The sequence below is a fragment of the Tamandua tetradactyla genome, chromosome 9, assembly GCF_023851605.1.
Source record: "Tamandua tetradactyla isolate mTamTet1 chromosome 9, mTamTet1.pri, whole genome shotgun sequence".
Lineage (NCBI taxonomy): Eukaryota > Metazoa > Chordata > Mammalia > Pilosa > Myrmecophagidae > Tamandua > Tamandua tetradactyla.
The window spans coordinates 32040496-32053509 of NC_135335.1; the positions used below are offsets into that span (position 1 = coordinate 32040496).

The 13014-nt window shown below is 38.7% G+C and overlaps 1 long non-coding RNA gene and 1 pseudogene across 1 annotated transcript; one reads left to right on the plus strand and one right to left on the minus strand.

Annotated features, from left to right (window-relative positions):
- LOC143646328 (RING-box protein 2 pseudogene) lies at positions 1-275 on the plus strand (annotated as a pseudogene).
- Positions 276-10084: 9809 nt separating this feature from the next.
- Positions 10085-12548, minus strand: LOC143646934 (uncharacterized). The gene is made up of 3 exons (XR_013157754.1): positions 12398-12548; positions 11954-12323; positions 10085-10314 (listed from the first exon to the last, which is right to left on the minus strand). It is a non-coding gene; the product is annotated as an uncharacterized LOC143646934 (long non-coding RNA).
- Positions 12549-13014: the final 466 nt, after the last annotated feature.

Genomic DNA, 13014 nt, shown 5'->3' on the forward strand with positions numbered 1-13014 from the left:
ATGGCTGACATGGAAGACAATGAGGAGTCTGGTGCTGGGTCTTGGGGTGAAGGCTCCCAGTTGGGAGGAGACAAAATGTTCTCCCTTGAGAAATGGAATGCGGTGGCCATGTGGAGCTGGGATGTGGAGTGCAACACGTGCACCATTTGCTGGGTCTAGGTGATGGATGCTTGACTCAGGTGTCACGCTGAAAACAAACAAGAGGGTTGTATTGTGGTCTAGGGAGAATCATTCCTTCCACAATTTCTGCGGTGTATGTCTCACACATCGCTTAGAAATGGTGTAAAACAGAAGAGAACTAAAAATCGAGTGGCCTTTATAATTTACCTATTGATATCCAAGGGGCTGTGGGAGCAGTTCCATTCAGAAGAGGGCCTTTTGCATGCTTGTGGTTGATCAATTGAAAGAGAGAGAGAGATGTTATAGTTACAAATAAAGTACAGTTTCAGACTCAACTCTTAACCTTAATTTGTCCTGATAATTGTTTTTTTGAGGAGAGGGGAGATGTAACTCAGAAATATTCATGTTTTTAAGCTTAGACATTTATCAAATGCATAAAATTTAGCTGAGTGATTACATTTAAGCTGAGTGCATAAAATTTAACCTTCAGGCATATGGGATTTTGTCTCTTTGACTCATCAAAAGACCTAGATCAGCACTCACCTCACTGTGAAATCATTGAGTGATAAATGACATCAGTATTTTCAAGTTCTGGTCAGATTGGATTATGTTGTGATTTAACTGTAACTGTGTTTTAAGTGGAATGTTTATGAGGGGAAATGTTTACCACTGTACGATTGGATCAAAAGGGTGTTTTTTGTCGTTATTTTATTTTTATTTTTTTACACACTATATTTCAAAAAATATATTTTTACTGATAAATCTTCAGACACATACATTCCACACATGGTATACAATCAGTGGCTCAGAATATCATCACATAGTTGTGTATTCATCACCATGATCATTTCTTATAATATCTACATCACTCCAGAAAAAGAAATGAAAAGTAAAAAGAAAAAACATACATATCTATACACCTTACCCCTCCCTCTCATTGACCACTAGTATTTCCATCAACCCAATTTATTTTACCCTTTGTCCCCCCATTATTCATTTATTTATCCATATTTTTTACTCATCTATCCCTCAGATAACAGGTGCATAAGACACGAGGTTTACACAATCACACAGTCACATTGTAAACATTATATCTTTCTTCAGTCATCTCCAAGAATCAAGGCTACTGGAACACAGCTCAACAGTTCAGGTACTTCCCTCCACCCACTCCAATACACCATAAACTAAAAAGGGATATCTATATAATAATGCATAAGAGAAACCTCCAGGATAACCTCTTGACTCTGTTTGAAATCTCTCAGCCACTGAAAGTTTATTTCATCTCATTTTTCTCTTCCCCCTTTTGGTCAAGAAGGCTTTCTCAATCCCTTGATTCTAGGTCCTGGATCACCTGGGATTTCTGTCCCTCATTGCCAGAGAGATTTATACCCCTAGAAGTCATGTCCCATGTATGCGGAAGGGCTGTGCATTCACCTGCTGAGTTGGCTTAGAGAGAGAGAGAGGCCAGATCTGAGCAACAAAAGTGGTTCTTTTGGTGTGACTCTTAGGCCTAATTTTAAGTATGCTTAGCCTATCCTTTGCAGGAATAAGTTTCATAGCAGCAAACCCCAAGATCTAGGGCTTGGTCTACTGAATTGGCTGTCCCCACTACTTGTGAGAATATCAGAAATTCTCCAAGTGGGGAAGTTGCCACACAAAGTTTTAATAAATGGTTTATTCTGTTAAAAAAGAAGAAAGAAAAGGAAATACTTTCCCCAGTCTTTCCAGATGGGCCTGTATGAGTGCTGTCCTGCAGAGATTAGTCCTACAGTGGGTTAGAGAATAGCTTGTGGCCAAAGAATTGGGGCCTCTCGGATCCTTTCTTGTGAATGTGTCTTGTCTTCGGCATGTGTGTGTGTTTCCCCTCTTCCCTAGGAAACAATTTCCTTACAGTCCTGGGCACTGAACTGGATTTCCTACCGCCAGCAATACCTTACCCCAGGCAGCCACCACTTGACTACTGCCCCACAGTACTCTGCAGGAGAGCTCTGTAAGCTGCCTTCTACATGCCTGGGAAGCTCTGGGGCAGTGGGACTGCCACAAGTGTCCCTTAGGCTACCATCAGACAGACTGGGCCAGGCATACATGTTCCCAGCATGTGCAGGAGGGTTACTATGCTCCGTTCAGAACGAGGACCAGGGACCTTTGCTAAAGCATGGGCTGGCTCTGGGCTGAGCTGGTGAGGGGATGGAGGAGGGGTCAGCTAGGGTGCCACAAAATCCTACTGCTTTTAAGCAGCCTTTTTCTTGATTCGGCATGTGCCCTGTTACTAAATACTGTAACTGTTTTCTGGAGCTCTGAAAAATCTTTTTTTGCCAATTCTTCTTGGTAGTTCAAAGCCTTCTATGAGGAGGTGGAGTCTTGATGTTTCTCACACCGCCGCCTTGGTTGTGGTCGGGGCTCCTCATGATTTTGATTATAATTTACATGGTGGTTGTTCATACCCATTCAAACTGTGTGTGAGCCAATGGTTTTCACACCAAGAAATGTGATGTCCATTTTAGTGCCTTTACTGATTTTTTAATATAATAGAGGTGCAGGGAGTGATGGGACTAATATTTACTCAGTGGCCACTAAATGCCAGGTTCCAGCTGGGTGCTTTTAAGATTGAAGGATTTTGTCCCAAGTTATACAGCCGTTTTGAAAATCTATTCTGTTTCCAAAATCTAAACACTTTTGGTTTTTTTCTAGAGCACTCAGTTATGGTTTGTGGGTTGCAAGCACAGAAACTGACTATGCGTTTAAAGCACAAGGTGACTCATTAGAAGGTTAATGTGCAGTCCCAGAACTGATGGGAAGGACGGGGATGCAGGCTTGACATGGAAAGTCAAGAACAGTAGGAAGGGTGGGCCACGGTGGCTCAGCAGGCAAGAATGCTCACCTGCCATGCCAGAGGACCTGGGTTCAATTCCTGGTGCCTGCCCATGTAAAAAAAATAAGTAAAAAAAAGAACAGTAAGAGGTTCTGAATTATCTTAAAAAATAATAAAAAAGAAATTGTCTTATTAAAAAAAAAAAGAACAGGAGGGTCTGTAGCCCAACTTGCAGTTGAGCTGCCCCCCTCCCAAACCCTCCCCAACTGCTCCTCTCCCCACTCCCCTACTTTACCCCTCTCTTACTGGTAATTTGTATTGTTCAAAAGGTAGTCAAACGTCACCTCTTCTGTGAATAATTTTTTGACACTCACAAGTGAACAAAGTTTCCTTGGGTCAGCTTGTATAATTGTACAGCAAAGTGAAGCTGTAATGATCTCAATTTATGTTACTGCAAATAAATATTAAAATATTTTTATTGTAGTGACATATATAAAACATAAAATTTTCCATTTTAACCATTTTCAGTGTACAACTAAGTGGCATTAAATAGCTTTACAATGTTGTGCTACCATCAAATGCCATCCATTGCTAAAACTCTTTCATCATCCAAAAGAGAAACTCTGCACCTATTAAACTGTAACTCCCCACTCTCCCTCTGCTTAGCCCTTAGTAACTGCTAACCACTTTCAGTCTTTATTAATTTACTGCTAACAACTTTTAATTGGAATCTAGGGAAAAGGGGTTTAAGATACCTATCTTCCTGAGAAAACTGAAAACATACATTTACTCAAAGATTTGAGTATGAATGTTCATAGCCACATTATTCATAATAGCCACAATGTGAAAACAACCCAAATGTCCGTGAACTGTTGAATGGATAAATAAAATATGGTAAATGCATACAGTTGAATATTATTTGGCCATGAAAATGAATGAGGTACTGATTCATGTTACATGAACATAACTTAAAAATATTAAGCTAAGTGAAAGAAACCAGACTCAACAAAGGCCAAGTGTTGTATGATTACATTTATATGAAAATGTCAAGAATAGAGTAAAATCAGATTCATGGTTGCCAGGGGCTGTGGGTAGGAGAGAATGGGGAGAGATTGCTGATGGGTATGGAGCTTCTTTTTGGGGTTATGAAAATGTTCGGGAATTAGATAGTGGTAAGGGTTTCATAACTTTGAATACACTAAATAACAATGAACCTTTAAAAACAATTTAAAAGGGTGACTTTAAAAGGATGACTTTAAGGCCTAAATAAATGACAAGACATCCCATGTTCATGGATGGGAAGAGTTAATATAGTTAACAGGTCAATATTATCCAAAGCATTATACAAACTCAATGCAATCCCTATCAAATTCCAGTAATCTTTTTTTATGGAAATGGAAAAAGTGGCCTTCAATATTATATGGAACTGCAAAAGGTACTGGAAACCAAAACAGTTTTGAAAAATAACAAAGTTAAAGTTCTCAAATTTCCCAATTTCATATGGTACTACAAAACTACAGTAATCAAAGCAGTGTGATAGTGGCATAGACAAATAGTTCAATGGAGCAATATTGAAAGTCCAGGAATTGACCCACACATCTATGACCAACTGATTTTCAACAAAGGTGATAAGTAGATGTAGTGGGGGAAGAATAGTCTCTTCAACAAATTGTGCTGGAAAACTGGATATCTATGTGCAAAAGAATGAAGTTAGACCTCTAGCTCATAGTATACACAAACATCAACTAAAATGGATCAAGGAGCTAAACATAAGAGCTAAAACTATAAAAGTCTTAGATAACAGAGGGGCAAATCTTCATGACATGGGATTTGGCAATGGATTCTTAGATATGACACCAAAAGCACAACCAACAAAAGAAACAATAGATAAATTTGATTTCATCAAAATGTAAAAATGTTGTGCGTTGAAGGAAACTATCAAGAAAGTGAAAAGTCAATCTATAGAATGGGGTAAATTTGTTGCAAACCATATATAGGATAAGGGCTTAATAATCAGAATATATGAAGAACTTTCACAATGCAATAACAAAAAAGCAAACAATGCAATTAAAAATGGGCAAAAGATTTGAATAAACGTTTCTACAAAGAAGATATACAATTGGCCAATCAGCATATGTATTTTCTACTAGGAAAATACAAATCAAAACCACAGTGAGATACAACCTCAAACCCACAAGGATGGCTTTTTCATTTTTTAATTGGAAAATAATTGTTGGAAAGGATGCAGAGAAATGGTAACTTTTGAGCATTGTTGGTAAGAATGTAAAATGGTGCAACCACTGTGGAAGCAAATATAGAATTGCCATATGATCCAGTAATTCCACTTCTAGGTAAATACTGAAAGAGAGTAAAAACAAGAGGTTTCTAATCAATACTTCTACACCGATATTTTGGCTAATACTTCACATTAGCCAAAAGGTAGGCACAACCCAAATGTCCATCAACAATATGAATGGGTAAACAAAATGTGGTACAAACACACTGTGCTGGTTTGAAGCTATGTCCTTTAATCCTCATTCAATATTGCTGGGTGGAATCTTTTTTGTTGTTTCCATGGATATGTGACCCACCCAATTGTGGGTGGTAACTTTTGATGAGATGGTTTCTATGGAGATGTGTTTCCACCCATTCAAGGTGGGGCTGCTTACTGGAGCCCTTTAAGAGGGAACCATTTTGGAAAAAGCTTTAGAGCCACCAGAACTGACAGAGCCAACAGAACAGACAGAACCCTGGGAAGCCACTGAAAAGAAAGCTAGATCTCGCCATGTGCCTTTCCAGTTGAGAAAGAAACTCTGAACATCATCAGCCTTCTTGAACCAAAGTATCTTTCCCTGGATGCCTTAGATTGGACATTTTTATAGCCTTGTTTTAATATGGACATTTTCATATTCTTAGAACTATAAACTTGCAACTTAATAAATTCCCCTTTTTAAAAGCCACTCCATTCCTGGTGTTTTGCATTCCAGCAGCTTGAAAACTAGAGCACACGTTGGAATATTGTTTGGCTATAAGAAAGAAGACATGCTGCAAATATGAAGAACCTTGAAAATGATATGCTCAGTGAAATAAGCAAGGTACATATAAGCACAAATATTATTTTATATCAATCATGAGACGACTAGAGATAGCAGATCTAGTCCACAAATGGGTTTCACTTGGCCAGAAAACATTTTTAGTAAGTTACCAACAATTGAAAATTGGGAGAGTCCTCATAAAAATCAAGAATTTCAACTTCTGTGAAAAAAATGAGATATCTGGCAATCCTAATTGCATATTTCTCCAAGGTAACACATTAGCTGGAGCTGAATAGGGGCTGTTCCCTACAGACAGGTGGACATGCTCTGGTTTGTTTAAATTATTTTCATTCTACTGGATCCCTGAATTACTTATCTGCTTTTTTCAGTTTGAAAAGATGGTAGTTGAAATATATAGGTGATAAAGAATTAGAAGAGAAAGTAGTCAGGAGGTACTTGTGCTGGTTTGAAATGATGTATGTACCCTAGAAAAGCCATCTTTTAATACTAATCCCATTTTGTAAAGGCAGCTGTTTCTTCTAACCCCTATTCAGTATTGTATGTTTGAAACTGTAATTAGATCATCTTCCTGGAGGTGTGAGTCAATCAAGAGTGGTTCTTAAACTGGATTAGGTAGAGGTGTGTCCACATCCATTTGGGCGGGTCTTTATTAGTTTCTGAAGTCCTATAAAAGAGGAAACATTTTGGAGAATGAAAGAGATTCGGAGAAAGCAGAGAATGCTGCAGCACCACGAAGCAGAGATTCTGCAGCCAGCGATGAAGAGGGAAAACGCCTCCCGGGGAGCTTCATGAAACAAGAAGCCAGGAGAGAAAGCCAGCATATGACACAGTGCTCTCCACGTGCCCTTTCAGCTGAGAGAGAAATTGTGACTGTGTCACCATGTACCTTCTCACTTGAGAAAGAAACTCTGAACTTCATCGGCCTTCTTGAACCAAGGTATCTTTTCCTGGATGCCTTTGATTGGACATTTCTATTGACTTGTTCTAATTGGGACATTTTCTCGGCCTTAGAACTGTAAACTAGTAACTTATTAAATTCCCCCTTTTAAAAGCCATTCCGTTTCTGGTATATTGCATTCCGGCAGCTAGCAAACTAGAACAATGCTCTTCAGAAATAGCAATGATTAAAGAGAGGCACAATTAAGTGGTGAAAGCACGTAGAGATGTTAAGTCTTCTACCTCTGGGCCCTTTTCTTTGTTTCCCTAATGCTTAGCTTGATTTCCTGTCTTCTTTCATCAAGAACCTAATTATACTCTATTTCGGAAGCTGTAGATCCCTGTATTTGGAATTGGTTGACACACTTCTTTTATTCCTGTTTCTCTTTCCCAGCAGAAGGTAAATATTAGAAACTAGAAATTGAACGTGGTTCTATTCTTCCCATTCATTTTGATGCAACTCTTGGATTGAATGGCAAAAGCGCATGAGATAAGGAAGTCTTGGGGGTATTTTACCAAAATGGTAAGCTGATAAAAAATGTTGGAGAACCATTGCTCTGTCATATAGGGTCTGGCCTAGGGACCTCTGTAAGGTTCTATGGGTTGTTTTCTAATATTCTGGTAATAACAATAAATAATGTGTGACTAGCCCCTTAAAATGTAGAAAGTACTTCTTATATACATTGTCCTAAATCTCACAACCCTCTTGAGGGCTATTATTTCAGATTGCTAAAGCTGCTGGAATGCAATATACCAGAAATGGGTTGGCTATTACAATGAGGATTTATTAGTTCACGAAATTACAGTTCTAAGGCCATGAAAATGTCCCAGGTAAAGCATCAACAGGACAATACCTTCCCTGAAGAAAGGCCATTGGCATCTGGGCTTTCTTGGTCAGATGGCAAGACATATGGCCAGTGCCTACTGGTCCTTCTTACCTGGGTTTCATTGCTTTCATCTCCTGTGGGTCTCTTTCACATCTCCAGGGCTTTTCTCTCTCACTTCTCTCCATGCTTCTTCAGGAGTTTCACTCTGAATCCTCTGAGCTTTTTCTGTCTTTTATACTCATAAAGGACTCCAGTAAAGGATTAAGACCCACCTTGAATTGGGTGGTCACGTCTCAGTCGAAACAACCTAATTAAAACGTCCCACCCACAATAGTTCTACACCCACAGGAATGGATTAAAAGGACATGGCCTTCATGGGATTGAGAAAGCCTTCTTGACCAAAAGGGGAAAGAGAGAAATGAGACGAAGTTTCAGTGGCTGCAAGATTGGAAACAGAATCGAGAGGTTATCCTAGAGGTTATCCTTATGCATTACATAGATATCCCTTTTTAGATTATGGTACATTGGAGTGGCTGGAGGGAAGTACCTGACACTGTTGAACTGTGCTCCAGTAGCCTTGATTCTTGAAGACAATTTTATAACTATATAGCTTTTACATTGTGATCTTGTGATTGTGAAAAACCTTGTGTCTGATGCTCCTTTCATCCAGGGTATGGGCAGATAAGTAAAAAATATATAAGGAAAATAGATAACAGGGGACGATATGGAACAAAAAAAAATTGGGTAGATTGAAATACTAATGGTCAATGAGAGGGAGGGGTATGGGGCATGTGATGTATGGGTTTTTTCTTTTTATTTCTTTTTCTGGAGTGATGCAAATGCTCTAAAAATGATCATGGCGATGAATACGCAACTATGTGATGGCGTTGTGAGCCACTGATTGTATACTGTGGATGGACTGTATGTGTGTAAAGATTTTTCAATAAAAATACTTTTTTTAAAGAAAGGACATGGCCTTTTCTGGGGTACATAACAGCTTCAAACCAGCACAGGTGTCAACCTTCCCATTGTACAGTAGTTCCTTTTAAAAACTATTTGTATTAGTATCAATTCAGGAGATCCAGGATTTCTTTTTTACTGTATCGTTGCAAAGTCCATCATAAAATACAAGCCAACTAATGCTGTCACCAGTAGATTAAGGTTGAAAGGAACTTAAAAAAACAGGAAATACCTATGGAAAATGCTTGTCTCTAGGACAGGATGTAATGAATGCTGAATCTGAGGAAAGTGACTAAGTTGGGAAATCTCAGGTGTGAGGCTGAGAGGGAATATGAAATAGTCATTCATTCGATAATAACTGATTGAAGGCCTATTTTTCAGGTACTCTGTCCAGTGTAGGGACTGTGAGTTGAATGTTGCTTATCCTTGACCTTGCTGGGTCCTCAGTTTGGAATCATACAATGAAAGTATGAAATCTGATTTCAAAGACTTCCTATAATTTTAATTTTCGGTGTCATCTTTTTTTTCCTGCTATTGTGACCCTCAAACTATGATTTCATCTCTTATGCCCCTATATAATATTCCGGTGTTCTGTTCTTTAAAACAGGAATATATTAAAGTCTTCAAAGGGGGTAGGAGTGGAAAAGTGGGAAAGGATCTGTGGGTATGATGTGGGAAGCTCGGAGGAGACTGTTCTTCACTGCCCGCCCCCTACGAAATCTCTCAGAGTGGATTTTGTGGGCAAAAACCCTGGGAAAACTAAGACTCGGCCAATATCCCCTCATCATTCAGTGGGAAGTTATTTATTGGCTCTTACTCAGCTGGGACCACTACCTAAGAATGTTGGAAAGATAATAGTAAGGGAAGGGAAAGGGGAGATGTGGGAAAAAAGAAGATAGAAATTGAAGACAAATTTCCCTCTCCAGTTTTGCCTTACCCCCCCTCCATGAGGTCCAACTCTTGGGGTTATCTTGAGAAGAGGTCTTTACCCTTTTGGTGTTATTCTTCCAATAATCCAGGTCCTGTAATGTTCTGTGTACACGTTACACACACACACACACACACACACACACACACACACACACACAAAGTCACACAGCTGGTTTGAATTTGGGGTGCTGCCTTTGGTTAAGGAACAGAGAGACCTACTACCTGCACGGAATTTTTCAGACATATATATCCTTCAGGTGCTGAAAGCTTCAACCAACCCTCTTCACGCCCCCCACCCCCACCCCTGGCATCACTGGCAGTTTCGTCACAACAGCAGCTGGCAGGAAATGCCGGTCGAACTGCCTGTCTGCAGATATTCAAATGTCGCAGGTGCTTGCCCCATGCCCCAGGTTCTTCTACTCTGAAAACACCATATTTAGAAGGAATATGAAGCAGACGTTGTTTCTGTCCTCTTTTTTTTTCCTGTTTATTTAAAAACATTGTTAATCCTCAAAGATAACTGGCAAAGTGTTAGGATTACACAATAGCGTTCTGGAAGGATTCAAGGGAAAAACAATCTTACATTTTACTTGCAGTGGTAATAGTGTATTTCCTGAGAATCTTCTCAATCATGGTTAGCACAGGAATTACTCTTAACAGCTCATCCTCAAGCCTGTAAGAGTCAGAAGGCAAATACTAAAGTTGCTTTAAGGGGGAGGCACTGAAAATGTCACCCCCTTGTACTCTCTTATCTTCCATCATTCAATAATCCTTTGGATTTCAACAGTGTTTCCCACATGTGGTACCATTTTTGTACCTCAGACTCATTTTTGGCCAAATCTGCCTATCCTTGTGTCCCACCTTGTGGTTATTCACACTTTGTTGTACATACTTTCAAAAGGCTGTGGTGAGGGTTAAATAAGATATTATTTACCAATGAAAGGGAGGGGTAAGGGGTAGGGTATGTATGCATTTTTTTCTGTTTTATTTTTATTTCTTTTTCTGAATAGATGCAAATGTTCCAAGAAATGATCATGATGATGAATATGCAACTATGTGATGATATTGTGAATTACTGATTATATATGTAGAATGGAATGATCAAAAGTTAAGAATGCTTTTTTTTGGTATTTTTTAAAAAAAAGTTTAACTAATAAAAAAAGATATCATTTACCTCTATTCTTATTTTATATTTATTTTTAAATCCACTCACTTGTTTATTCTTTATCTTAAAAGGAAACGCTATATTACCACACCAGTGAATAAAACAGTATAACTTGTCATGTTACATAATAACATGACTGCATTGTAGATAGCTACTATGGCTTATGGCTTCCTGGTTAAGAAAGGTTAAACACAACATTACAGAGGAGATCAAGGCTGGTAGGTACCAAAGTGAGACTTTCTCCTTGAGATAAGTTGAAGGGACTGAAAGAGACTTGAAATGAAGCTTTATTCATTATATGATGCAACCTCAATAGACTGTCTGCCATATACAGTGTAAAAGCATTTTGTGAAAAACACCAAGTTAGGTTGCTCATGTCTCCTACTTAAATAAAAAGAGCTAACCCAAAGAGGTTGTGCAAGAATCTTGGAGGTTTCTGTCAGGACTAAATAGGATAACAAAAGGTTATCACGAAAGATTAAATTCTTATGTGCAAACTAGAAAGTGTTATGTAAATCTATTTAAAAATAGGTTATTTTTATCATAGCATATGTTGGTTCATAAAATGATAGTCCCTGATGGAAGACAGACGCAAATGACTCTGATCAAGACAAGCTGCCTCTCAGAAACTAGGTGTGTATTTGAAGCATCTAGAAGGAAAAAAGGAGGAAGCACCGCTAAGATACAATTAGTCACCCATTTGTTTGTGCAGAGCTTTCTTTGAATTGTGTGCCACCCAAAACAAACTTCATTGTAGTTAAATCTTCAATATAAGTAACATTTAGAGGCAGTTGATTTCTTTGAGATTATTGCATCAAATGGAGACACCAACATCTAAATAAAGGGGGAAAATACTTCCAATCATTCTTCAAATGCCCTAGAATGCTATGTTTGCCTACTCACATCAAAAATATTTCTTTTAAGTGTAATAATTCAATGTAGAAAAGGAATTTCATGACAGCAAAAGCTGATCTTAATATTTTACCTTATTAAAGCACTTTGGAACTTGCAAAGCCTTTTCATAAATTACACCATAAATAAAACCCTCACCACCATTTGGATTTAAAGTATTCAAGCCTCTTTTTCTTAACATTTAATTGTATAGAGAAAGCATAAATTTCATGCCCTTAGAAGTCCTGATACTTGCCTTTATGTTTTTGCTGTGGTTTGAGAAAACTATAACAACTTTGTATATCAATTTCTCCATCAGCAAAATGGGGAATTGCACTCTTCACAGCAAATGAACTTTTCGAGATGATTTTGAGCAGTAGAAACTTTATAAGCTGATTTATCCAAAGGATAGCTAACTCAACTACGTATAAGCTATGCAGCTGTTTCTCTTTAAGTGCATACTGTGCCCCAGCCAGGAGTCTTGAAAAGATGACTCACTCAGCCTCGGAAGGACAGTCTGGCTGTGCCAGCTCGTACAATCCACAGCTTTATGGTCAGGATGGCGGAGACTTGGCTTCCGCTTCAGTCAAAGGAAAAAGACTCAGCTGCTGAAGCCAATGAGAAAGCTAGAGGAGATAAAAGGAAGTTTGACTATTACCTGAAATTGCACTGGCTGTGGCTTGTTCAAAAGCTATTTTACCTTTTAAAAGTCACATTGTGAGTACTGACCCCACCAAAACAGTCAGCATTATGTGTGACTGGCTGAAGGGTGAGTCAGGATTCTAAATTCTGGAATTCTGCAGTGCTAGGAAAACTGAAAACAACAGTGAAGGAGTTCACCGTGATGTCAGCAGTTTCTGTGGATCAGAATGCTGAAAAACATGGCTGGTTTTGTGATGCAATAAATACAGCTGAAGGTCTCCCACCCCCACCCTCAAAGGAGGCAAAGGTTTTCTAATAGCAAATCTAAGGGCTCCTGACATCTACCTTCCAGCAGGCAGAAGTTTTGATATGCTGTGCTTGGCACCTAACCTGCCACTATTAAAGCATATTGCTGGCACTTATCAGATGCGAAAGTGCAGCAGTCTCCTTGAACTTGGGGGGTAGTTCTGAATGACATTCCCTGAATGAAACTGCTCTGTCTCCTCGTTGATGCTCCAAACTCAAGTTTCATTACTTCTTTATCAATTCCTAAACTTTACATCACTTTGAGAAACAATGAGAACCAAAATGTCAATGCAGACAATCTCCTGTAAGTGACAAAAGATTAATATCCAGGATATATAGAAAGACCTCTTACAAACTAGTCAGAAAAAG